This window comes from Capra hircus, chromosome 24 (genome assembly GCF_001704415.2).
Source record: "Capra hircus breed San Clemente chromosome 24, ASM170441v1, whole genome shotgun sequence".
Lineage (NCBI taxonomy): Eukaryota > Metazoa > Chordata > Mammalia > Artiodactyla > Bovidae > Capra > Capra hircus.
In genome coordinates, this window is record NC_030831.1 from 49,031,296 (window position 1) to 49,057,727 (window position 26,432).

General features: G+C 39.3%; 1 protein-coding gene across 3 annotated transcripts in view; it reads right to left on the reverse strand.

The window, feature by feature from the left end:
• The window catches only part of DYM (dymeclin), a 392,550-nt gene that overhangs the window by 103,532 nt on the left and 262,586 nt on the right, over positions 1 to 26,432 (reverse strand). The window lies entirely within an intron of this gene.

The window sequence follows — 26,432 nt, forward strand, 5'->3', positions numbered from 1 at the left end:
CAAGACCGGGAGCTGACTGGGCACAGATCATGTACTCCTTATTGCCAAATTCAGACTTAAATTGAAGAAAGTAGGGAAAACCACTAGCCCATTCAGATATGACCTAAAGCAAATCCCTAATGATTATACAGTGGAAATGAGAAATAGATTTATGGGACTAGATCTTATAGACAGAGTGCCTGATGAGCTATGGACGGAAGTTTGTGACATTGTACAGGAGATAGGGATCAAGATCATCCCCAAGAAAAAGAAATGCAAAAAAGCAAAATGGCTGTCTGGGGAGGCCTTACAAATAGCTGTGAAAAGAAGAGAAGAGAAAGGCAAAGGAGAAAAGGAAAGATACACTCATTTGAATGCCTAATTCCAAAGTCTAGCAAGGAGAGACAAGAAAGCCTTCCTCAGCGATCAATGCAAAGAAATAGAGGAAAAGAACAGAATGGGAAAGACTAGAGGTCTCTTCAAGAAAATTAGAGCTACCAAGGGAACATTTCATGCAAAGATGGGATAATAAAGGACAGAAATCGTATGGACCTAACAGCAGCAGAAGATATTAAGAAGAGGTGGCAAGAATACATGGAAGAACTGTACAAAAAAGATCTTCATGACCCAGATAATCACAATGGTGTGATCACTCCCACTCACCTAGAGCCAGACATCCTGGAATGTGAACTCAAGAGAGCCTTAGGAAGCACACTATGAACAAAGCTAGTGAAAGTGATGGAATTCCAGTTGAGCTGTTTCAAATCCTAGAAGATGATGCTGTGAAAGTGCTGCACTCAATATGTCAGCAAATTTGAAAAACTCGGCAGTGGCCACAGGACTGGAAAAGGTCAGTTTTCATACCAATCCCAAAGAAAGGCAACGCCAAAGAATGCTCAAACTACCGCACAATTGCACTCATCTCACACGCTAGTAAAGTAATGCTCAAAATTCTCCAAGCCAGGCTTCAGCAATACGTGAACTGTGAACTTCCAGATGTTCAAGCTGGTTTTTGAAAAGGCAGAGGAACCAGAGTTCAAATTGCCAACATCCGCTGGATCCTGGAAAAAGCAAGAGAGTTCCAGAAAAACATCTATTTCTGCTTTCTTGACTATGCCAAAGCCTTTGACTGTGTGGATCACAATAAACTGTGGACAATTCTGAAAGAGATGGGAATACCGGACCATCTGACCTGCCTCTTGAGAAATCTGTATGCAGGTCAGGAAGCAACAGTTAGAACTGGACATGGAACAACAGACTGGTTCCAAATAGGAAAAGGAGTACGTCAAGGCTGTATATTGTCACCCTGCTTATTTAACTTCTTTGCAGAGTACATCATGAGAAACGCTGGACTGGAAGAAACACAAGCTGGAATCAAGATTGCTGGGAGAAATATTAATAACCTCAGATATGCAGATGACACCACCCTTATGGCAGAAAGTGAAGAGGAGCTAAAAAGCCTCTTGATGAAAGTGAAAGAGGAGAGTGAAAAGTTGGCTTAAAGCTCAACATTCAGAAAACGAAGATCATGACATCCGGTCCCATCACTTCATGGGAAATAGATGGGGAAACAGTGTCAGACTTTATTTTTTTGGGCTCCAAAATCACTGCAGATGGTGACTGCAGCCATGAAATAAAAAGATGCTTACTTCTTGGAAGGAAAGTTATGACCAACCTAGACAGCATATTCAAAAGCAGAGACATTACTTTGCCAACAAAGGTCCATCTAGTCAAGGCTATGGTTTTTCCAGTGGTCATGTAAGGATGTGAGAGTTGGGACTATGAAGAAAGCTGAGCAGTGAAGAATTGATGATTTTGAATTGTGGTATTAGAGAAGACTCTTGAGAGTCCCTTGGACTGCAAAGAGATGCAACCTGTCCACCCTAAAGCAGATCAGTCCTGGAAGGACTGTTCATTGGAAGGACTGATGTTGAAGCTGAAACTCCAATATTTTGGCCACCTGATGTGAAGAGCTGACTCATTTGAAAAGACCCTGATGCTGGGTAAGACTGAGGGTGGGAGGAGAAGGGGACGACAGAAGATGAGATGGTTGGATGGCATCACCAACCCAATGGACATGGGTTTGGGTAGACTCCGGCAGTTGGCGATGGACAGGGAGGCCTGGTGTGCTGTGGTTCATGGGGTCGCAAAGAGTCGGACACGACTGAGTGACTGAACTGAACTCAGTGTAAGATCATGCTCCAAATCCTATGACTGAGACCACAGTAGTTCACCAAATCCCCTTGCACCTCAATATCGTCTCTGTAAAATGAGGGTGAGAGAACGATCATTTCTCTTGCCTTGTTACTGGAATAGAATCAGAGTCTGAAGAGTTGGACCATTTTCCAGAGCACTCTCTAAATTCAATTAGACCTGTTAACTGTACCTTATGGTCACTACTTTTGAGTGACAAATCTATTTTGCAACTCTCAGAGTATGATGAATCCTAGGTGGCTATTTTATTCCTTTTCTTTTTCTCTTCTTTTCTTTCTTTACAAGAGTCTGGCATTCTCAATAGGCACAGTAGTGATCCTGCTGGCATTCTCTCTTGCTCCTGTGCTATCACATTTAATTTGTGTGCTTTTATAACTTTGTACTTACGCCCACGGGCTTTTGAACAATGGGCACCCATTCAATAAATCCAAGAAATAAATGACTTGATGACTGTAAGCGCTTTGAACTCAATGGACAGAGGCTTTACATAAGTAATGTAATAGTAAAGACACTAGGATGAAAGATTGAAAAGAAGAAAATAATCATCTAAAGCCTTTTCAGACACACACTCTCCCTCCCTAATTGTCATTCTCTGTTACATAGCACTCATTTCCCTCATTTGTACTTGCTTTTCAAAACCTCTCTCTATATTTTTTTGAGAGGAAAATGACAAACATTTGTAAAGCAAAAATACATTTATATGTGCTTTCAAAGAGGATTTCCTTTGAACCATGGATGGGATGGTGAATGCAAGGCTTATTATATAAGGTAAGTGATACTTATACAGATCCTGCAATCTCATGGAAATAATATCAGTGTTATGAGGAAACAATTTGGAGCTTCCTATAACCTGAGTTGTGGGCATACTGTACATTTTGACTTTAGTACTTTTCACTTTGCTTGGTAAGCACAACTTAATTTAAAATTTGACAGATGCACAGGTTTAAAGAAAAGTAACCAGCGTATTTAGCTATTATGTTTATCATGAGTTATTAATTACAGTCCTGATGTATATCCTGACTTATAACCTTTTTTTTTTTTTTCCTTTTGTGGCTATACCATGTGGCTTGTAGGATCTTAGTTCCCTGACCAGAGGATCAAACCTGGGAAAAGCAGTGAAAGTGCCAAATCCTAACCAATGGACCGCCAGGAAATTTCTTAACTTGTGTTTTAAACAAGTTTAACTATTATCATTTTTTTCTATTTAATTATCATTCAGCTAACCCAGTATAACAATGATTCAATCATTTATCCTCTCTGATGTGAAATTCGGGATAATTGGACTGAATTGCCATGTATACTTGGATATGTTTCTGGATTCTTTTTTTCCCGGTGTTCTCTTATTGACTTTTTAAAAGTACATGTTTTTGGCTGTGCTGGGTCTTCACTGCTGTGTGCAGGCTTCCTCTAGTTGCTGAGAGCGGAAGCTGCTCTCTAGTTTCGTGTGCGGGCTTCTCATTGCCACGGCTTCTCCTGCAGTGGGCATGGGCTCTAGGGCCCTCAGGCTCAGCAGCTGCTGCACAAGTGCCCAGCTGCTGTGGCTCATGGGCTGTTACTCTGCGGCATATGGGATCTTCCCAGACCAGGGATCGAACTGATGTCCCCTGAGTTGCAAGACAAAGTCTTCACCACTGGACCAGCAGGGAAGCACCCTATTTTAGAAGGAACAACTCTATTTCTATCATTTCTAATGTACTAATTAGTAAAACTTTGTGTATCCTGTTAGAAGAATGTCTTCCTTTGCTATTTTTCAAAATTTTAGACAGCAGTTCCAAAGTTCACCCTTAACTTTTAGTCTCTGCTCTGCTTTTCCATTTCTTATGCCCTTGGTGCTATGAATGGCAAGTAACATGCCTGAATCTTTACCTCAGTAGGTTTTCAAAATGTGTTCCCTGGACCTCTCTGGGTTTTTTTTATTTTTTTCACCATTTTGTCTCCTACAGCTACTTGAAGTTCTCCAGGGCTATTTTTTTTTTTTTTTTCTTAGCTAGAAGTGTCTTTGTTTTCCTTCTGTCTTTGGGTCCTTCTCAGCTGGAAGGAGCTCTAAAGGTCCTCTTGTACTAAGGAAAGTTTGAACTCACCTGCCTTGATCTGTGAGGCCTGCTTGATGTAGTTCACTTCACTTCTTTCATTCCTTTCCTATATTTGATGTTCTAGCCAAACTAGATGTCCCTGTGTCCTGACCATTCCATGGTCCACTTCACCAAGGGGCCTTTCGGACATGCAGTTCCTGCTGCCTTTCCACCTCTCCCACCAACTTGCACAGGTATCTGCCATGTAACTACCATCTGCTAGGCAAGACAGCAGATGTTGTTTAGTATATTGTACTATTTAATCGGCTTTCCCAGGTGGCCCAGTGGTAAAGCGGAGAAGGCAATGGCAACCCACTCCAGTATTCTTACCTGGAAAATCCCATGGGTGGAGGAGCATGGTAGGCTGCAGTCCATGGGATCGCTAAGAGTCAGACACAACTGAGCAACTTCACTTTCACACTTCACTTTCATGCATTGGAGAAGGAAATAGCAACCCACTCCAGTGTTCTTGCCTGGAGAATCCCTGGGATGGGGGAGCCTGGTGGGCTGCTGTCTATGGGGTCGCACAGATTCGGACACGATTAAAGCGACTTAGCAGCAGCAGCAGTGGTAAAGAATCTGCCTGCCAATGCCAAGAGACACAGGAGGTGGCAGTTTGATCCGTAGGTGGGGAAGATCCCCTGGAGAAGGAAATGTCAACCCACTCCAGCCTTCTTGCCTGGAAAATTCAACGGACAGAGGAACCTGGTGGGCTATAAGTCCATGGGGTCGCAAGTTGGACACAACTAAGCTACTGAGCATGCATGCATAACTATTACCATTCATCCACATAAAAACTTCATAAAAGTCGGGTATGCTAGGAAGGGTATGTAGGAAGGTCTGGGTCTTCACTGCCACACATGGGCTTCTCCTGCTTGTAGCAAGCGGGGCCTACTCTCCAGATGCGGTGCAAGCGTTTCTCCTTGGTATGGTTTCTCTTGTTGCAACGCACAGGCCCAGCTGCTCCAGGGCATGTGGAATCTTCCCAGACCAGGGATCGAACCTGTGTCCCCTGCACTGGCAGGCAGATTCTTAGCCACTGGGACACCAGGGAAGTCCTAACCAGGAGACGGAGAATAAGCAATGTCGTACTCTTTCTTTCTTAGACTTCACTTTTAAAAAATCTAATCTCTAAAAGAATCTTCTCATGATTAATCTAGCTACCTGTGAGTTTATACTATTCAAAATAATTCCCATTTCTACATGCCCAGATATCATCTCTGTTTTGCCAAATACAGTGGCTATGTTTTAATCCTCATCTCATCCTCAATCTTCAACCTATAGTGGGTTCATTCTTTCTTCCTTTTAAGACATGCCTACCTGACATCACACACTTCCTCATCTATCCAACCTCTGAAGGCTGGCAGCCCCCCAGGGGTCCTTTCCTTCTCATGCCACTTTCTCTCTCATCGTGCTCTCATCTCCCTTGTGACTTTGAATATCTCATTCTGCATTTCCATGTCTAGCCTAGAATTCTCTGAGTTCCAAGCCACTATCATCTCTCACTGGGTTGATTCAACTGGACTCTGAGTCTTAACTCTCATCTCTTTAAGTCATTTTGCCACAATATTCTTTTCAAAGGCACATTAGGCCAGATGCAAGGAACTAAGATCCTACATGCTGTGGAGCAATTACACCCATATACCACAACTAGAGAAAACCTGTGGGCTGCAACAAAGACCCAGTGCTGCCAAACAACAACAACACACCAAAAAACGAACGAAAAACCCCTGTAATGGCTTGATTCCAAATTATGGATAGCATCTAAACTCCTTAAAAGGAGGAGTCCATCAGGCTGACTATACTGACCTATACTTCTAATCCCACTTAATACTTTCCCTACTCAGCACATCCACACTGCAAGACATTCTGGTCTGCTTAGAGCTTCCTGAATCAACAGCCCTGTCCTGCTTCAGTGCCTTTGCATATGCTGGTAAACATACTACTCCCACTCTTTCCCCGCTGACTGTTACTCATCTATCAGGTCTCAGCTAAATATCACTTTCTCACAGAGCAACAAGCAGTCGAGCTCACCCACATCCCCCAATCTAAATTAAGATTCTCACGATTCTCCTGCATTATGCTATAGTTATTTTGCCTACTCTATTTATGATTTTGTATTCATCTGCTTGCTAATTGAGTGGGCTCTTCCCTCCACTAACTCCCTGAGGTGGGAGGGGGTGGGGCGGGGACAGGGTGCATGTCTGTTCAATCATCACTATATGCCCAAGTGAAAGTTAAAGTTGCTCAGTCGTGTCCAACTCTTTGTGACTCCAAGGACTATACAGTTCATGGAATTCTCTAGGCCAGAATATTGGTGCATTCCTTCTCCAGGGGATCTTCTCAACCTGGGGCAAAATATGACATTAATAAAATCATGTTTTGAATGGATGATTCCCTCCTTTAATTTATATTTAAAAATGAACAAGTAACTAAGAGTAGGACTGTTGTGATTATTTTCAGAAGTGGAAGTTAAAACTCAAAAGATTAAGTCATTTCCTTGCTGTTAAACAGCTACTAAGAGAGGGAAGTAGGATTCAGACCCAGGTATGTCTGATTCTTGAGTCTTTGTTCTTGGATGGCAAAACGGAAGCTCAGACATATGATTTATCAATGACTTATGTAATAATACTTGAAAGCTTTCTCTCGTTCTTTTGGGAAAGTAAGTAGACATGTATTATTATTTACATATTGAGGATATAAATACAATCAATTCATTTAAAAAATCTCTGTGGCTGCCCCTTGTGATGTTAATGACTCGATAGGTTCCTTAAAGACAATGGCCAGGCCTCCTAGCATCATGCAAGTTCCATGAAGCTTTGTGTAATGCTTTATCTCTTGTGAACGCTCTGTAAATAGTAATGATGATGCTATAATGAGAGAAATGTCTTATTTGATGAGAAGAAATAAAGCAGTGAGGATAGCATAAATAGAGACAAAAAACATTCACAGAATACAGAGTTAGAAAGAGATCTGAGTAGTCACCTACACTGTATTTCTGGAATCCGTTCTGGAGCATTTCTGTTAGGTGCGGACCTCATCTTTGTTGTACTTAAATCGCAAGTGGGAAAGAGTGCTTTTCTATTTACATCTGGTACCTAATAAGTCCTTTTCGGTGTAGGGTTTTTTAAACTGGAAAAAAATAAGGTTAACAATGGGCATCAGTATTCCAGTTATCTTTAAACTGCAACCAGAGCACTCTTGAGAGGAACATTCATGCCTCTAAATAGAAAGGTGATAAGGCTCTGAGTCAGTTAGTGTTAGTTGCTTAGTCATGTCTGACTGTTTTGAGACCCCGCGAACTGTAGCCTACCAAGCTTCTCTATCCATGGGATTCTCCAGGCAAGAATACTGGAGTGGATTGCCATTCCCATCTCCAGGGGATCTTCCCAACCCAGGGATCAAACCCAGGTCTCCTGCATTGCAAGTGGATTCTTTACAGTCTGAGCTACAAGGAAGATAAGGCTCTACTGATAAACAAAACCCAGTGAAACAAAGAAAAGATACTGAAATTTCAAAAGAAATAGGTACAACTTTAATAAATGTTTTATTAAATCCATTTAAAATCTAAGTCCATAATTAAATCAGAAATCCATTATTCTTGCTATTGTTGTTCAGTTGCTCAGTCGTGTCTGACTCTTTGCAACCCTGCGGACTGCAGCACACTAGGCTTATTCTTATGTCCAGATAAATACTGGCCAGGAAGGATAAATGGAAAAGCCCGTCTTTCCTTCCATTCCTGAATAATGATAATCATATATGAAAGAGTACAATCATGGTATGACAATATCCATCACTTACTGTGAACCTACTATGATCAAGGCATTAGGTCAAGAACGTGATATGTATAATCACCAATATTCAATCCAACTTACAGAGTAGGTATTAGCATCCTCATTTTGTGGATGAGATAACCAAAGCTTAGGGAGCTACAATAACTCCTCTGAGGTCACTAAATATTAACTAACCAAAGTAGTGTATCAAGTAAGTGCTAAAACTTAGAGTTAACTCAAGTCTATCTAACTTGCAGAGTAAGCTTATTTCATAATAAGCTTTAGTTTTTAGCGATGGGAGGATGAAGGACATATTTTCCTACTGTAGGTGGCAGAAGCTGTAGTGGTAGTAATACTTGGCACTGATATTTACACAGTACATATTTACACGTTGTTGTTTAGTCACTGAGTTGTGTCCGACTCCTTTGCCACCTCATGAACACCTGTAGCTCGCCAGGCTCCTCTGTCCATGGGATTTCCCAGGCAAGAAGATTTATATCACATATTTATAAAGTTATAGTTATATGTCAGATATTGTGCTAAGTACTTTCTATGCATTATCGCATTTCATTTGTACAATCCCATGGGCAAGGTATTATTGTTTTTATTTAACAAATGAGGGAACCAAAGATCAGCAGGGTTAAAGTCAAGGTCACATGAAAGCTAAACCTAGTTTTTTCAGATTCGTATGCTCATACTCTTTAACTTAAGAAAAAACTGCAGTAAAGTACATGTAACATAAAATTTACCATCTAACCATTTTCTACCACGTCAGCAGTGTTAAGTATAAGTACGCTCACATGGCTTGCAACCTCTTTAACTCTTTAATCGGAAAATTTCAAATATATACAAAGATATGATAAAATAATGAACCTCCATTTACTTATTATCCAACTTCAACCATGATTCAACTTATGGCCAATTTAGTTTCTTTATACTCAGCCACTTTCTTCCCCCAAGTGTCATTTTGAAGCAAACTCCAGATATATCTTTCAGCCATTAATATACTAATAGGTACCTACAAAAGATAAAGATTTTTCTTTTAAAACTATAATTCTATCCTCAAATATAAAGAATTAATAGTAATCTCTGAAAATTATTAAATATCCAGTCTTCAACATTTTTATTTGGCAAAAAAATGGTTTTTGTTTTTAATAAGAGTATGTTAGTATGAGGATTCAAATAAAGTCTTTATAGTACAACTTGACTTTATTAAAGGATGTTTCTCTCTTTTTCATTGTAATGTATTAGTTGATTAAATCAGGTTATTTGTCCTATAGAGTTTCTTGCAATATGGATTTTGATGGTGGCATTTCATGTTTCTCTGTTCTACATACTTCCAATAAACTGCCAGATGAATCTAGAGGCCTGATCACATTAGGCGTTTCTTGTCTTTTTTTTTTTAAAGCAAGACTACTTCATGAATGATGGTGTGTTCTATATCAGGAGACACATCATGTCTGGTTCTCTTTTTTGTCTAAGTCAGCAGTTACTCATGTTCATTGCTTGGCTCCATTCATTTCTTAAGGTTCCTTAAATGGTGATATTCTAATAGTATCATTCCATTTTCAGTGGTCAGCTGTAACATTTCCCTAAAGAGGTGTTTTCTCACATCTATTGTTTTGCTACCATCTTACATGAAAGGCGGGATAAATCCTTTGTTTCTTTTAGTAGAAATCTTGTTGCTAGTGATGTTCAATGCTGTGCTACTAGGCTGGTCACTATTTCTGTGAGTTCAAAGGACAGAAACAGAGTGGCTAAACATACCTACAGATATTAAAAAACAAAAATCTGAGTCCATACAAAGACTTCCTATTTAAACTAAGATCAAAGTGTTTTTATTCAATCTCTTCTATTTTATATATACATACACTGCTTCCAGGTTCCCAAGGCAATGGGGAAAACAAAATTAGAATATTGTACAATTGCTCCTTTGCTTTATCTTGAGTTACAAGCACAGGTCTTGAAATAACAATACCAAGGTTGTTACACAACTGTGATTAGTAAAAACATTTTAATTTTTTTTCAGTTGTGTCTTTAAGGTACAGCCTACTAGAGAAGAAGAGTCACTAAGATGTTTGGTTATACCACTGACTGGATATATATTTATTTCAATTTATTTAAATTTTAGAGACTACTCTTTCAAACTGTTTTATGCTCATGTTATATGTATAATCAGTAATATTCAAACCAGCTCTACTGAAGGAACTTTTTCTTAACTTAGGAACTCTTTATATAGGTTTAAGTTAAACCTAAGGCAATAGGAATAACAGAGTCTACCTTTATCTTTCAGAAATCACTTTCATCCTATTCCTTCACTCTCCTTATAGGTAACTGTCAAAAAAAATTTTTTTTTATAGTTTGTCCTTTCATGTTTTTCAAATATAAATAGTTCCAAATGGATAAATAAATATAAATAGATTCAGATATAAATGGGTATCACCAACCTATCCTGAGGATGATTATGCGGCAACATACAGAACTTCATATAGCAATATTTTTCATTTATTTTTATAGATGGATAGTACTCTATCATGTGAATGTGCCAAAATTTATTCAACCAGTTCTTATCAATAGTTTTAGACTGAAGATCAACTTGTTTGGTTCCAATGCTCTCACATATAATTTTATGTTACATTCATCCAGGTTTTTTATCTAAGTGTTAGTCACTTAGTCATGTCTGACTCTTCGCAACCCTATGGACTGTAGCCCTCTGTGGGATTCTTCATGCAAGAATACTGGAGTGGGTAGCCATTCCCTTCTCCAGGGGATCTTCTAGACCCAGGGAATGAACTTGGGTCTCCTGCATTGCAGGTGGATCCTGTACCATCTGAGTTATCAGGAAAGCCTTTCATATGTGGTATATTTTATTTGCTTTCTTTTTTATATTTTATTTTTTGGCATTCGGAAATTTGTATTTTTGTTTTAATGCTTACCTCTATGTGAAGAACTTTATGTAATCCCTGTTTCTTATTTTTTGTCATTTTCTATTGGTTAGCTACTGTAAGCAATATCAAATTAACTCATTACTTCATCTTCTTCCTCCCACTTCTCTCCCAGCATCTGAAATAATATCCTTTAACTCCGAGTTAACCACCAGGCCATCGGCAGTTTATTCTGTTTACATGTTCTCCCCATCTCCCTCCTCCATATTTTAATAGTTGTGATGAATGTGCATGGTCAGATACACAGCCTTGACATACTATCGTCACTTTCTCCTTCATGAATGTTGTTTCGTGTTAGTTCTACGAGTACAAATATACATAATGCTCTTCACCAGTCTTTATATTTGTATCTCCCCAGTCATTGTGGTTGTCTAAAGTTCTTTATCTACTACAGGGACTGGCAAACTACAAACCATGGGCCAAATGAGATTAGTGGCCTGTTCTAATGTGGTCTCTGAACTAAGAATGGTTTTTGCATTTTCAAAGGAAAGGGTTGTAAACAAAACACCCCAAACAAAGACAGATGACAAAGACAGCAATAGAAAACCTTTGATGAGCACTACTCTCTATGATTTTTCCAGTGGTCGTGTATGGATGTGAGAGTTGGATTGTGAAGAAGGCTGAGCGCCGAAGAATTGATGCTTTTGAACTGTGGTGTTGGAGAAGACTCTTGAGAGTCCCTTGAACTGCAAGGAGATCCAACCAGTCCATTCTGAAGGAGATCAACCCTGGTGTTCTTTGGAAGGAATGATGATGAAGCTGAAGCTCCAGTACTTTGGCCACCTCATGTGAAGAGTTGACTCATTGGAAAAAACTCTGATGCTGGGAGGGATTGGGGGCAGGAGGAGAAGGGGACGGCAGAGGATGAGATGGCTGGATGGCATCACGGACTCGATGGACGTGAGTCTGAGTGAACTCCGGGAGTTGGTGATGGACAGGGAGGCCTGGTGTGCTGCGATTCATGGGGTCGCAGAGAGTCGGACATGACTGAGCGACTGAACTGACTGACTGACTGACTCTTGTAGAGCCCTGGGGAAGGGAACAGTATTCTCAGAGTTCTTATATTTCATAAGATTGTGTTTCTTATACTGGCCAGTCAGTTTGCGTGTGCACTCAGTCGCTCAGTCGTGTTTGACTCTTGCGACCCCATGGACTGCAGCCCGCCAGGCTCGTCTCTGTCCACTGAATTTTCCAGGCAAGAATAATGGAATGGACTGCCATTTCCTACTCCAGGGGACCTTCCCGATCCAGGGATAGAACTTGTGTCTGTGTGTTTCTGGCACTGGCAGGCAGATTCTTTACCACTGAGTTAGGAGGGAAGCCCTCAAGGCAGTTTGGTGGGATATAAAATCCTTGGTGATGGAGTCGGTGATAGGGAAGTCTTGCGTGCTGCAGTCCATGGGGTCACAAAGATTCAGACACAACTGAGAGACTGAAGTGAACTGACTGAAAATTCTTGCCTCATATTTGCTTTCCTAGAGTATCTTAAAAATGTTATTTCACTTTACTGTGGCATAAAAAACTGCCAAAAAGCCTGTTGACAATTTTATTTTCTTTACTTAAAAGTGACCTGGTCTTTCTGCCTGAGTACCCTTCAAGTCTTTTTCTTTCTAGTTTGTAACTGTGCAATTTCACTGGAGTTTGTGTTGGTATTTGTTATCCTGGGTTGAGTTTTCAAAGGCATACAACATACGCTCTTTCAACATGTAGTTTCAAATCTTTTCCTTCATAATTTAGGAAAGTTTCTTTGAAGTACAGCTTTTAGTATCTTTCTTCTTTTGGGGGTTCCTAATTTATATATGTTGGATTTCTGCCTGCACTATCTAGTCACTTTCTTGCGAATATTTTTTATTTCTTTTTGCTTTCAAGCTTTTCTTCCTTTTCACTTTCTGTTTTTCTTAAGGAGTTTTATCTGTTTATTTACTAAATATTTTATCTTTGTGGATAGTCTACACTTCTGAAAATTTTTATTTCTAATTTTATTTAGAAATAAAATTTGTCCATTTGAGTTTTTATAATCCTGATTTATGTTGTTCTGTTCTATCATTTTCTTAGCTTTTTGAAAGTTGTTCTGAAAAGTTATTTAACAGTTTTAATCTATTTTGTGGGTATATCTCATGATCATATTGTTGATACAGGAGTTATTCTCTTCTTTCCTTACACTGGATTTGACTGTGACTTCTCTCTTTTGCTCATTTGTAATAAAGTTAAGGTTTCCTGCCTTTCTTCACCTTTCTGTGAAGTGTCCATAAACACGGCCATGCACCTTCTAGAATCTCCTGGCTCTCTTTCCCAACCCTACATTTATCTGAACTTTTTTTTTTTCTTTTCTTATAATCCCTGACCTCTTCTGGGGGCTCCATTTCTGGGAGCTCCACCTCCCTGTGGGGCTTGGTCCTAGAAGAGAGCTTCAGCCATTTAGTTTTATGAGCTGACAGGGCCCAGAGGCTGGAATCCCTTCAGCTCTTAGCAGACCCCTGTCACTGAACTCTGGGTTACAGCGTGCAAACCCCTTCCAGTTTCAGGCGCTGGCCTGTGAGCTTTCCGGTGAATCCCTGTCTCCTTCGCAGGTGGGCCCTTGGCTGTCGCATCCTTCCAGCTCCTCTCACTGATGCTGCAAGGATCTTGTAGCTCGAGGTAGTTTCTACCCACCCTCCAGTATGTGGGGTTTCATGTGGCTACACTGTCACCTGGTTTTGTTGTAAATGTTGTGTTTGTCAATGCATTCTATTTGTTGTTTTCATGGGGAAATTTCAAAAACACTAAAAAACTCTGCAGCTGGATCCACATTCCCAGGAATTCTCCTCATAAAACTTACATGCCTAACCACTATATATACTCTTAATTAAAAGCCCTTCCACTCTGTAAGACTCAGATGAAAACCACTAAAACCTTTTATGATGTCTTCGCAGAGCAGTCTTTTATCTGTAGCATTGTATAAAACATAAGCTGATATTTATCATATCTATAAACGTGTACATCACTGTGATATCTACAAATATCTATCTCAAATCATTAAAGAAAGGATCGGCATCATCATTTTGTATTTCCTAACAAGCTTTGTCACACACCCAGGCCCACTACTGTCATGTAACTCCAAGGTGCACCAAGCACAGTGTATCTGAGGTTTTCAGGGACATGTTCCAGAGACATGGTTCACACAGAATACAAAGAGAGTGGAGTTCCCTGTAATTCCTGTGCATTGCAGGAAAGCACATCTCTTCCTATATACCCAGTGTATCTCCAGAGAACTAATGGAACCAGAAAATGCCAATGTTAAAGAAGCCACACATAAAAAATCTACTTTAAGATACAATTTAAAGGCAAGGAAATCAAGAATCAGACTGGCAAAATAAACTGCCTAAGACCATAGCAAATTAAAGATAAAAAACCGGAACACAGGTCTTCTAACTGAAGGAAATGGGAACCCACTCCAGTATTCTTGCTTAGAAAATTCCATGGACAAAGGAGCCTGGCAGACTACAGTCCATGGGGTCCCAAAGAGCTGGACATGACTCAGTGTGTGTGCACGTGTGCATGTGCATGCACACACACACACTCTTCTAATTTTCAGGCTGTTACTCTATCCAAAACTTTTCTAGATCACTCATCAATATGCATTTGTTCAAGATGATTCTAAATATGGTCCCGATAATCCCCTTTCCAGGTACTAAACCCTGCCAGGCTCACAGAAGCTCTTGTCTCAAGCCCTCTACATTCACTGTTCAATCTTCCTAGAACACACTGCCTCTACATGACTCACTGCTGGTCCTTCCTTGGGCTGTGCTCAAACATCACCTTCCCAATGAGGCAAACCCTCCACTGACCACCCATTACTACACTGCTACCTTCCTTTGGCCTGTGCTCCCAATCCCTTTACCCTGCTTTACTTTCCCATGGGAACTTCTTACATTTCATTCACTTGTTCATTTGTTTGCCTGTGCATACAATCATTACACATCTCTCTTCATTAGAATGCAGGCTGCATGATGGCAGACATTTTTTTTACTGATGTCTTCACAGAACAGAGAAAAAAGTGGCTGAGAAGATACCAGTTGCTCATTACGTTTTGGATGAAAGAATAAGGAATTTCAAATACCATATGGAGTTTTTTTATGCATGTACTACTCTTTTGTAAGTAGTATTACTGTTAACCAAGATAATATTATTAATTATATGGAGATCAAATTTCAAATTGCCAACATCCATTGCATCATAGAAAAAACAAGGGAATTCCAGAAAAATGTCTACTTCAGCTTCCCTGACTATGCTAAAGCCTTTGACTGTGTGGATCACAATGAACTGTGGAAAATTCTTAAAGAGGTGGGAATATCAGACTACCTTACCTGTCTGCAGAGAAACCTGTATGCAGATCAAGAAGCAACAGTTAGAACTGGACATGGAAAAATGGACTGGTTCCAAATTGGGAAAGGAATATATCGAGGCTGTATATCGTCACCCTGCTATTTAACAAATATGCAGAGTACATCATGTGAAATGCCAGGCTGGATGAATCACAAGCTGGAATTAAGACTGTCAGGAGAAATACCAACAACCTCAGATATGAGGATACTACTCTAATGGTAGAGGAACTATAGAACCTCTTGATGAGGGTGAAAAAGTTGGCTTAAAATTCAACATTCAAAAAACAAAGATTATTGCATCCAGTCCCATCATTTCATGGCAAATAGATGGGGAAAAAGTGGAAACAGTGACAGATTTTATTTTCTTGGGCTCCAAAATCACTGTAGATGGTGACTGCAGCCATGAAATTAAAAGATGCTTGCTCCTTGGAAGGAAAGTAATGACAAACCTAGATAGCATACTAAAAAGTAGAGATACATGGACTTTGCTGACAAAGCTATGGTTTTTCCAGTAGTCATGTATGGATGTGAGCGCTGGACCATAAAGAAGGCTGGGTGCCAAAGAATTGACGCTTTCAAATTGTGGTGTTGGAGAAGACTCACAACAAGGAGATCATACCAGTCAACCCTGAAGGAAATCAACCCTGAATATTTTTTGGAAGGACTGATGCTGAAACTCCAGTACTCTGGCCACCTGATAAAAAGAGCTGACACACTGGCAAAGACCCTGAAGATAGGAAAAATTGAGGATAGGAGGAGAAAGGGTGACAGAGAATGAGATGACTGGATAGCATCACCGACTCAATGGACATTAAGTCTGGACAAACTCTGGAAGATAGTGAAGGACAGGGAAGCCTGGCATGCTGCAGTTCAAGGGATCACAAAGAGTCAGACACAACTTAGGGACTGAACAATAGCAAAAGTGGAGCATTCACAACAGGTATGGGGACTTTAGGACTTATGCATGAGTCTAATCTCTCACTTGGTATCTTCTATGATCTCAAATTTGAATTTGAATGAGGTCACAAGGATACTATTGTGTTGCTCCAAAATATATCTTTTTCTTTAATGTGCAATGCTACTGATCAACTTAGTGACTGAATTAATGACAAACCTTTTTTAGGGTCATGTTCTAAGCCTAACAGCATTTTGTGCTCAACTTGCAGTTTTTCCATCAGCCCACACTCCAGGATTTACAGTTTGTTCCGTTAAAAAGAGCTCAATGACCCTCACCTATTTTCACATCAAAAACAGTATTCACTAAAGCCCGAGGTTAATGAATGGACAAAATTTTACTGTACTGACTTCTCATGATGTCAGTGGGATCTTTAAAGTTCAGAATGACAATGGCTCCATCTTTAAAGCTGCTATAACTCAAGGGGTGTTGAAAGCTCTAGGAATAGAATGTCATAATGTTCCTGAAGACCCCAATCTCCAGAAAAAGTTGAAAAGGCTAATGACATTATTCAAAGACATCCATGTAAGCATCACTTTCACTTTCTTCCTTTCATTTTCACTTTCTTACTTTTGTTTTCTTCCCTGGTGACTCAGAGGGTAAAGCGCCTGCCTGCAACGTGGGAGACCCGGGTTCGATCCCTGGGTCAGGAAGATTCCCTGGAAAAGGAAATGGCAACCCACTCCAGTACTCTTGCCTGGAAAATTCCACAGATGGAGACGCCTGGTAGGCTACAGTCCATGGGGTCACAAAGAGTCAGTCATGACTGAGCGACTTCACTTTCTTTCTTTTCTAAGCCTAAAAATGTACTAAACTTTTAATAATCAGTATTAACTTTCTTATTAAGATGTATCATACTGGTCAGTGAATTGAAATTTGAGTAAGAATAACTTTTGTTTTATTATTAGCAGAGCTTTAGCTCATTATCCAATTCCAAGTGAGAGATTAGACCCAAATGCATAAAAATAATTAACCATGCATGCCTGCCCAGTTTATTATTAAATAAACATGATAAGTCACTTCAGTTTCGAGGACTGAAACTTAGTTCTTATAAGTCCATTTTCCAAACAACTACTTTGTTGTGTTAGCAAATCAAGAAAACCAATACACTCCAAGCACGGAATAGCATCTAACAATTGTCAAAGCGCAAATTAACTTGTCTTCTGCTTCCCAAAGCATATCACTGCTCATGACTGAGATATTCAAACTCACATCTTGGAAACACAAATAATTTACGAATAAGCTGAGAAACAATTTAGGCTTAACTTTCTCTGGTGTTCACTGAATCTTCTAATAATACCTGAAGCTTAGATAAATTCTGATGATTTCATGTTCATTTTTGCATTTATACGGTAATACTCAAATATTCTTCTAAAGATTTCTTAAGAAGTTTTCAGAAAGCCATGAAATTTCCAACAAAACAAGCAGAGCTAAATTCTCAATACAATTTTTTTTTTCTCAGAAATTAAATCCACTAAGGAAAGAGTTGAGTTTCCACTCATACAATGAGTAAGATTACTAGTTTTTGGGGGTCTTATTTGGAGAAACTATAATAAAGTGCCATTTATAAAATATTTGCAGCTTTGACTATAATCAACTGTAATAATAAGATACCAGCTCAAAAATTCTTTTCATTTAAACCTCTTTTGTAATACTGGTTTTTAATAACCCTCATAATAGCTGAATTAAAGGACCCCAACAGAAATCATTCATCCCACATAAAACAAACATTGCCTTTTCTTCTTAGCTTTGTTTTACAGGCTACATTATTTCCAGATGACGCTTGAGGGGACGATGGTTTCAAGAATTAGATGCTTAAATAGACAGCTGCTTTCTATTTGCCATGTAAATCAAGGATATATCAAAGAAAATTCCAAATAGTAGACTTCTTTTCTTCCTATTAGGAACTATGAACTCAGGCAGAAAGAGAGAAACAGAGGGAAAACAATAAATAGTTGAGCAAAGAGAAAATTAAAATGATTTCTAACAAAGGAAGTTTGAAGAGTCTTAGGAAAAGATGTTTTTATATTAGCTCCGTACAGCAGCAGGTAAGAATATTTTCACTCCAGTGGGAGGGGGAAGAAGGAAACTGTGCTCACTGGTTTTCACAAATTTATCACACACTGCTACTGAATTTAATATGCATGGGTTATTTTTTCTGTATTCTTTAAACTTCTCTTAGAAAGTTAATTAATCATTGCCAGATTTCAATGCAAATATCCGTTTATCAGCCCTGGGATTTCTTTGGAAGGAATGATGCTAAAGCTGGAACTCCAGTACTTTGGCCACCTCATGAGAAGAGTTGACTCATTGGAAAAAACTCTGATGCTGGGAGGGATTGGGGGCAGGAGGAGAAGGGGACGACAGAGGATGAGATGGCCGGATGGCATCACGGACTCGATGGACGTGAGTCTGAGTGAACTGCGGGAGATGGTGATGAACAGGGAGGCCTGGCGTGCTGCGATTCATGGGGTCGCAAAGAGTCGGACACGACTGAGCGACTGAACTGAACTGAGAGGGAACATAAAAGTTATTTAAGTACTTTTCATGATAATTTTAAAAAATCCTTAAAAAGGACATTTTACCGTATTCTATAAGAAGAGACAGGACAAATTTCCTCTCCAGGAATAAAGGGCAGTAGTCTTTATCTCAATTCAGGTGTGCTTAAGAGCAAAGGAATTTATTTTTCTCTTTTAAGCAAGAGGGGATTTCTCCTACTCAAATTGTCTGTAGAAGCATTCTCAGAACATTTCTGAAACTCCCAGTTCAGAAATGCTTCAAAACCAAATTATAACACAACCAAGAAAATTAGTCTGATTATGTTAAAATCCTGGTTTTTCATTAGGAAGAAAAAGTGGCAGGGGTGGGTGTGGAGCTTGCTCATTTGCTAGAGGCCTCATTTATTTGATTTTTAAAATCAATTGTTCTAAAGAAGAAACTTCTTGGGACTTAATCTGTGTAGGGCTTGGAATTTACTTACGTTCAAAGCAGTTGTAGGGAAGGTAGTAAGATTTGTAACCTTATTCACAATGTTTGATTCTTGTTTTTTACATTGGTATTGACATTATGAAAGTAACGATTCAGATCTTGATTCAAATTTCATGATCCTCCTTGGAGAACTGATTGATTTTAGGGCTGAAGCAGAGGAAATATGAGATGAGTTGGAGCACCGTGAAGGATGCAAAAAAAAAAAAAAAAGGTTGATGCATATTCAAAGGGTAGCGGACAAAACCTGACATGGCTAAAGTTGGAATAACCTGAGTAACAAAATAATAACAGTCCTGGGTGATAAGAAGAAAATAAGTATCCAGGAGTTTATACTGATAGAAATAAATAACTGCACAGGCAAGAACTTTGGGGTGAGGTGACAACTCTTCCTTGCAGAATTCCATTTATAAATGTAGAGGGAATGAGACAAATAGAAAATCATTCCAAACTCAGTAAAATAATGATGCAGACAAGACTGATCAATGGATGCTAGGATTTGTGGGAAAATGTTTAGGAAAATACTGGATACTGGCATTGTCTCGAAGTATCTTCCCCATATACTCTTCCAATATAGTGGAAATATGTAATAAAGTATTTCCAGTATAGTGACAATAACTACTATATAAAGCATACAGAAATTACAAAGGGAACATTAGCAAGCTTATAGTGAAGAATATTGGCAGACATCATCCTAGTGATGTGATCAAGTAAAAACATCACCAGTGCGTGTGTGCTAAGTCGCTTCAGTCATGTCTGACTCTATGCGACCCTACGGACTGGAGCCTGTCAGGCTCCTCTGTCCATGGGATTCTCCAGGCAAGAATACTGGAATAGGTTGCCAGTTCCTTCTCTAGGGGATCTTTTCAACCCAGGGAATGAAGTCACCTCTCTTACATCCCCTGCATTGGCAGGCGAGTTCCTTACCACTAGTGCCACCTGGGAAACCCAAACATCATCATGAATATAGACCAACCCCATGTATTCTCTGGAATGATGCTCTGAGAAGGGCACATCGCTTCTGAGGTATCCTTTCCAATAATGCATAACATCAATCTAATAATGAGAAAATGCCAGACAAACCCAAACTGAGGGACAGTCTGCAAAATAAATGATGAGTACTCTTCTAAAGTGTATGACACCACCCTTATGCTAGAAAGTGAAGAGAAACTCAAAAGCCTCTTGATGAAAGTGAAAGTGGAGAGTGAAAAAGTTGGCTTAAAACTCAACATTCAGAAATTGAAGATCATGGCATCTGGTCCCATCACTTCATGGGAAATAGATGGGGAAACGGTAGAAACAGTGTCAGACTTTATTTTTTGGGGCTCCAAAATCACTGTAGATGGTGACTGCAGCCATGAAATTAAAAGACGCTTACTCCTTGGAAGAAAAGTTATGACCAACCTAGATAGCATATTCAAAAGCGGAGACATTACTTTGCCAACAAGGGTCCGTCTAGTCAAGGCTATGGTTTGTCCAGTAGTCATGTATGGACATGAGAGTTGGACTGTGAAGAAAGCTGAGCGCCAAAAAATTGATGCTTTTGAACTGTGGTGTTGGAGAAGACTCTTGAGAGTCCCTTGGACTGCAGGAAGATCCAACCAGTCCATTCTAAAAGAGATCAGTCCTGGGTGTTCTTTGGAAGGAATGATGCTAAAGCTGAAACTCCAGTACTTTGGCCACTTCATGCGAAGAGTTGACTCACTGGAAAAGACTCTGATGCTGGGAGGGATTGGGGGCAGGAGGAAAAGGGGATGACAGAGGATGAGATGGCTGGATGGCATCACGGACTTGATGGACCTGAGTTTGAGTAAACTCGGTAGTTGGTGATGGACAGGGAGGCCTGGCATGCTGCAATTCATGGGGTTGCAAAGAGTCGGACACTACTGAGAGACTGAACTGAACTGAAAGTGTCAAAGGTCATGATATCCACGGAAAGACTAAGGAAACATGACAACAAAATGCAATGCAGGATCCTGGACTAGATAACAGAAAAGAATAAGGGCAATAGTGTTAAAACTGGTAAAATTCAAATGAGGTATGTGTTTTAGTTAACAGCACTGTACCAAGGTTAATTTCTTAGTTTTCAAAAATGTTCTATGGTTATGTAAGATATTTACAAAGGGGAAAGCTGGTGAAGGCTATATGGAAATGGGGAACACATATACACCCATGGCCGATTCATGTGAATGTATGGCAAAAACCACAATATTATAAAGTAATTAGCCTCCAATTAAAATAAAAAAAAAATAAAATCCTTTGTAAGTCTAAAATTATATGAAATAATAAAGAAAGAAAGGACTGAGGGAGGGAAAAAGGAGAGAAGGGAGGGGCAAATAAGTCATAAACATGACAAAAACGTAAAGATCTTTATCTAAAAAGAAAAGTATAAGGTAATAAGTTCTATTTTTCCTTCTTTTCAGTCTAACTCCCCATAGGTAACCATTACTTAATATTTTCTTAGGCATTATTCCAGAAAAATTAAATGCATACTTTCAATCATATATGTACATATAATCTATGGTTTTCTGTTTTTTTCTACCAAATAAAGTGTTATGGATATCTTTTCATATAAATCTATATGGATTGAATTTGTTTTAAAAAATGTCTGAAGAATACTTCATTGGATAAACTTAAACTTTAATCAGTTCCTTAAAGATAGATTTTTTTTCCCCTTATTTCCATATTTTTGCTGTTAAACCAAGCTGAAAAATATGGCTTCCCAGGTGGCACTAACGGTAAAGAATCCACCTGCTAATGCAGGAGACATAAGAGATGCAGTTTCCATCCCTGGGTCAGGAAGATTCTCTGGAGGAGGAAATGGCAACCCACCGCAATATTCTTAACTGGAAAATCCCATGAACAGAGGAACCTGGCAGGCCTCAGTCCATGGGGTTGCAAAGACACTTGAGTGACTGAACACAGTTGTGTAACTGCATTATCTAGTTGACTTGAGCAGTTTCTAAAGTCAAGTCATGCTCAAGAAACATATTTTCCCTTTTTGAAAATATTAACTTTTTCAGAGTATAAAGTTAATTTTTCTAAATTCACTCATGCCACAGTGTCAGCCAAGCTGTTATCTATATGTTATTACACTCAACAAGCAGTTCTTTTCTTCCCATAGTGCTCCAAACACTACTTTTTTAAACGGCTTCAACTGAGATAACATCCACAACCACATGCGCATATGAGTGCACAGGCACTCAGTCGTGGCCACCTCTCTGTGACTCCACGGAGGGCAGCTTGCCAGGCTCCTCTGTCCATGGGATTTCCTAGGCAAGAATACTGGAGTGGGTTGCCATTTCCTCCTCTGGGGGAATCTTCCCGACCTAGGGATCGAACCTGCATCTCCTGTATCGGCAGGCAGATTCTTTACCACTGAGCCACCTGGGAAGCCTTCACAAGCATGTACTTTGTTAATTTAAATGTACAATTTAACAGTTGTTAGTACATTCAGAATTGTGCGACCATCACCATAATCTAATTTTCAAACATTTTTATCATCCCTGAAAGAAACCCTGAACCATCAGCAGTCACTGGCCATCCTGCATTGGATCGTGGATTTTTTCCAATAAATACAGTCGGCTCTCCATAGTTTCAGGTTTTACTTCTGTGGATTTAACCAGCCTTTGATAGAAATTTCTATCCGTGGTTGAGTAAATCCGAGGATATGGAGGGCTGACTGTACTATACCACTTTATATAAGGGACATGAGCATCTTGGATCTTGGTATATGTGAGGGCTCTTAAAACTAATCCCCCTCAGACATGAGAGACAACGTATACTATGTTTCTTCCTATACGTGCAGCTTATGATAAAGTTTGATTCATGAATTAGGTACTAGAAGAGAATATCCAAATTGCTAGCATCACTACTCTTGTGCTTTAGGATCATTAAGCAAAAGAATGGTTATTTAAACACAAGCACTGCTCTCCTGCAACAGGCAGCTGATAATCTGGATGGCTACTATGTGACTAATGGTCGGGATATGCTGGACAAAGGGATGATTCATGTCCCAGGCAGGATGGAGCTGGACATTGAGAGATGTCATCACGCTTCTCAGAATGGTGTGAAATGTAAAACTATCAACTACTTATTTCTGGAATTCTCCATTTAATATTTTTGGACTGCAGTTGACTGTGGGTAAATGAAACCTTGGAAAGCAAAACTGGGGCTAAGAGGGGGATGATTGTACTTGCTTAGCAAGTTGATGATAAACCCTTAGTTACTATTTCTATATCTGGGGATTTTTCTGACCTGGCTCCTTACTATTTTTGGCCAGGGTCTTTTTGGCTTGTGCCTTTGCATTTATGATTGGAATGAGATCGGAAAGTGGATCCTATGAAAAGGTTAAAAAGTTCTTTGATGATCACATGGCAATATAATTTGGTTCCTTAAGATTCCACCTAGGATAAACTAGTCATCTCAACTAGTTGCCGAGATAATCACTAGAAATTAGGGAAACGACGTTTACATGTAATTATGACAACAGTCCTAGTTAAAAGCCACAGTTACATTTCAAAAGCAGCTACAATGCATTTACTATTTTTGTTTCACCGCCTATATTCAGGTTGTGTTTTATATGACCAAAGTTATTTTAGAGGTTTATTCTTTTTTTCCTTTTTGGCTGAGCCTTGAAGCAAGTTGGATCTTAGTTCCCTGACTGGGGATGGAACCTGTACCCCCAGCAGTGTTAGTGCACAGTCTTAACCACTGGACTGCCAGAGAAGTCCCTAGGGGTTAATTCTTATGAAAATAGTGTTGAAAGATTCTTCTCTAATAATTCTCTCATGTCTTTTTAGCTGCTGAATTAAATTTTATGAAACTCTGATATAAAGACACCAAAACTCAGCCAAGTCAACTGAACTTCACTAGCCTTCCTAGATGCCTCAATCACTCTCTGACCAGCTATCACTGTAGTGAGCATTCTCTCTCCCAATGGAGAGCTCAACTGCAATTTTTGTTTTATTTTCCCTTAAGCAGTCAGGGCATTTCCTCATTATCTAGAAGCTGGCTGAAGGTTTCAGGTTTCCCCTGAGAGGTTCAGACAAAATGGTTGTACTAAAGTACTAATATTAATGTTTTCATAACATGCTATTTGTTTTCTATGCTGTTACTCAATTGACTGGTGAATTATACAGTATAATGACAATAAACTTTTCTTAATAAACTCAGAAATCTCTAGGTAGTCTGAAAGTACTCTATGTACTACAGTGAGAAGAAAAACAAATCCTTATTTTTATGCACGTATTCAAACTCTCTGCTAATATAGTTCTCTCAGTCCTGGTGTAGAAAGTATACATCTGGGAATTCACTGCTGCATTAAGGCCCTTTCATTTTCCTTTTCCGTCTTTTACAAACAAATGTTCTAATGCATTCGTTGAGGACACAGAATTTTATGTGGTTGTTGGCAAAGACACTTAACAAGTGAAATTTCTGGGGAAGAAAAAGGGAACATACTTTATTCGTCCAATTAATGGCCAAGTTAAAAGAGAACGATAATGAGAACATGGTTTCAAAAGTTCACGCTCTCATACATAGTGTTTTGAGCAATAAGAATAACCAATAAAACATGAGTTGTCACCAAGAACTACCACCAAAGCACTTACTTTTGAGGTTGCTACTGTTTTCTTTAGTCATCTTTCAGCCTAGTGGCAGGGTGAGTGATTCACAATCATCGATACTATGACTGAATCAGTGTTACCCACCCTCTTCACTTAGCTCTAGGGAAAGGCAGCAAAATTCAAGTTCATAAACCTATTTGAAAAACACTGTGATTTGCAAAGTCTCATACATATAAATGTTAAAATAAGACTGTCAATGACAGCTTCATATGGAATTTTCCTTGTATTTCTAGAAAGCAGATGCTTCAAGAAGTTCCTTTTTATTAACACTTAATGAAAATTTCATGCTAGAGGAAAACAAGGACTCTCAAAACTGTACAGTTCAATAGCAGACGTCATATATCCATTACGAGTTCAGCTTGTGCTTTTGCTGCATAATTACCTCCATAACTGGCAAATGCTATTAAATATGACCCATTTTCTCAAAGAAAATATCAATTTTCAGGCCCCTGATTAAAGGAGAATACTACTAAGGCAACCTCAGCATATACATTCAACACATTTTGTGTGGAATGAAACAACAGGAATACTATATAAATCAAATTATACGTGTATAAAAATGACAAAACATTTACAGGTAAACAAAATTCATATTCTTAATAAACATAACCCTATTGCCACTCTGGCCCCAAATGTGGATTCCAAGGAGCAAGTATAAAGAATTACTTTTCTTAGAACAAGTTATGACAAGGAAAGAATTAAATCAGCCATAATGCTCATTTTTTCAAAAAGATGAGAATATTTAGCTGGCAGGAAAATTTTAAAAGATAGTTTTTTTTTTGGTAAGAGAGAAGTACTTTGGAATTTCAAACGTAATACCTTAATGGGATGACAGATCATAACATCTTTCTCACACACACACTAAATAAATAAATATAAGAGAAGAAAAACAGCGCCAGTCAGGTTGTGGTTGCACATAGCTATCTCTGTTTATCAGTGTCTGATATCCGGACTGGGTGCTGTTCCCACAGTCTCGTATCAGCACAACCATTTAGAAATGAAACAAACCACAGCAGGAAACAAGCAAAACAACTCTCTGGCTGTTGGTACACATCACCACTTCAAACTCAGAATACAAAAATTCTCTGCTCAAGTTTCTGAATATCGACTTTAAGTTGTCCCCAGATAAACAAATAGGGAGGTTCTTATTAGAACTGGATGAACTATCTCTGTGACTTGTGACATGAAAGTTTTTCGTATCCTCATCTAAGCATGCTCCACAATATGAGAAGTGTCACGGACAATGCCGCTGTCCTAAAGGAACCCACACAACGGGTTCCCCTCTTATTCCACATTGCTCTTCCCTGGGCTGTGTCTATTCTATTCTGTTATCATCCTCTGAGGTCAGGTGGTAATAACCTCTTCATCTTTAAAGAAGGGGGAACAAATGCCACATGTTACTGCCGTTCTCTGCTGACCATGACTGACGAGACCAGGGCAGACACCCTGAACGAGACCACCAGCAGAGTCAGTAAGAGTCTCTCTCCCGGGACATGAGAATTAGAGGTCTGAACAGTCAGC